This window comes from Limulus polyphemus, unplaced genomic scaffold (assembly GCF_000517525.1).
Source record: "Limulus polyphemus unplaced genomic scaffold, Limulus_polyphemus-2.1.2 Scaffold1, whole genome shotgun sequence".
Lineage (NCBI taxonomy): Eukaryota > Metazoa > Arthropoda > Merostomata > Xiphosura > Limulidae > Limulus > Limulus polyphemus.
Genome location: NW_013665611.1, coordinates 3,256,386 through 3,258,887, shown reverse-complemented (window position 1 = coordinate 3,258,887; position 2,502 = coordinate 3,256,386). Strand labels below are relative to the sequence as shown.

The 2,502-nt window shown below is 31.7% G+C and overlaps 1 protein-coding gene across 1 annotated transcript in view; it reads left to right on the top strand.

The window, feature by feature from the left end:
• The window catches only part of LOC106460829 (ankyrin-3-like), a 154,623-nt gene that overhangs the window by 59,108 nt on the left and 93,013 nt on the right, over positions 1-2,502 (top strand). The window lies entirely within an intron of this gene.

Here is a 2,502-nt window from a genome sequence, read left to right as displayed (position 1 = left end):
ATTATTTAAGGTTCGAGATACAACTGTGATAAATCACGAGGTAACGTAAGTGAATTATTCACTGATACTATTGTGATAAGATTAGAGAAAAATAATTCGTCTTGTAAATTGGATTCTAAAGTATTTGAATCAGCCTATGTGGACTTTCGACAAGAAAAGAGAATTATTTAGTTTTAGATAAAACTGTAATTTTCTGTAGGGTAAATAATTTTTGTACATACTTTGGCTTGTTTTGATTATATATTTTAAAACAAGTGGAAAACGTGCTGTCTATTTATTGTCCAAATTTATCGCCAACAAGTCACAGACACCTACTGTAGAAGAATCCCAACCTATCCCATTATCCAATTACTCGCTAAAATACTACAATATTCCTATAACGATAACAAAATGAAAATTACTTAACTTTATAAGAATGTATAAATTTTGCAAATTATTATGTTATACAACTCAGAAATTTCACATATTCAATCAGTATAATATTGTTGATTCAAACACTTGCTTTTTTTCTACGTCCCACAATGAGCCATCGGTAAGTTTACGGACTTGCAAAGCTTTGCACTAAGACAACAACCTTTCTTTCTTGGAAAAAGTTTTATTTGATCTAAAACAGTGTTCTTCTGTAGACTGAAATATATTCTAAATGCTGCAAAATAGGGTTTTATAACACAATATTAAGTCAATGTGACATGCAAATGCCACTCACATTCCTCTCTTCCACAATATATATTTTATCTACAAATTTTTTTTCTAAGTTATGGTTTAGAACGTCTGAAGTCGGCCGTAGGTGATACGTTTCTAGCAGTGTCCAATCATGGAAATTATTTACTGTTTCATGGGATAATTATATGAATCGTGCTTTACCTTGTGGATATAGGTTTTTTCCTATGAATGTGTACTGAGCAGAAATTTTTCCGGATTCTCTTGATCCAATTTTCTGATTGATCAGGTAAAGAATGAATGTGAACGTTATTTTGATGTATTTCGAATACATTTGTGGCTAGTTTAGAGGAGTCGCTAACCTTTGTGGAAGTCTCGTCTTTGTTTCGCTTATTCTTCAGTCTGTGTGCTTCATTTTTCCTTAGTTTGTCCTTAACTAGAGTTTTTTCTCATTTCCTTTTATTTGAATAAATTTTCTTTCATTTACCTACAGTTTAATAAACTGATCAATTAGTATTAATAAACATTATAACATAAAAGTCCACGAATATCCGATCGGCCATTTTCCAATTTGTTCTCCAATAAATGGGGCGGTATTTTTACCTTGACTTCACACCATATTTTGACTCTTTTATTTCACCTGTAACAAGTCATTATATATATATAACCATTCCTTCTATATATTAAAGCGATGTTTATATAAAAAAAATCCTTTACTATTGGCTGGTGAGCAGCCTCTGTTTAATGTGGGAACGTTTAAATACAAGGCTTTACTTTAAAATAAATACCACTAGTTAGACAGAATGACAAATAGAATTTATTAGCCGTTGTCATGGACTTTCTTAGAATACTTTTTTCAGTTATAGAACTCTAATAAATATACAAATATTTTTACAGTTCTCTTCATTGAATATTGAAAGATAACAGATAGAGTGTTAATTGTGTCTATATTGCATAATTAAAGGGCTTCTTTTCAGGTTTGTAAGCCCAATAGTTAACAGCTAAAATACTATTTTGTAGAATTGAATGATTTGCGGATACTTTTCCTTTCGATACTGACCCAATGATCTATTTTAGCAAATCACCAGGGGATAAGTATCAGGGATGTCTGGTCACTGCGATATTCCATAGAAAGGAACTATTTTATTATAAACAGAAAAAAGAAAGATCGTAAAAGATTATGTAGATTAAAAGTTTACAGAGTGCAAAAGTTTGTTTAAATCTTGAGATGGATTAGGTATTTTATGTATTTAAGAGAACTTTACTTTTATTCAAAAGTAAGTTACAGAGATTGAGTTAAATTGTTGCGGAGATGATAGTTTTGCGAAATTAATGTTGTTGTTCTGGACTCTGGTTTAAATTTCTACTATTTACATTATTATACGCGGAAAAATCACGGATGAACACAGCCAAAACATGGCGCTTTTAGAAGAGAAAAACATTTGATAGGAGATCTACTTTCTAGGAACTGTAACTCTCAAAATCAATTGACAACTTCCATGAGTAGAGAAATATATATATATATTCTATAGCGCCAAATGTGATGGGGGGGGGGGAGGAGGAAATGCTAGGAATATCTAATAAAAAATTCTTATACTTTGGAATTAACATAGAGAAATCATGTTTATAAAATAATATGAAAAAGTTATATGCATATATATATTCATACGTTCGTGGAATACTTCTCATGCATCTGATAAAATATACGAAAAGCTGTTAATTACTCGCCTTTACTTTTTTTGGCCCGGCATTGCCAGGTGGATAAGACGCTCGACTCACAATCTGAGGGTCGCGGATTCGAATCCCCGTTACACCAAAGATGCTCGCCCTTTCAGCCGTAGG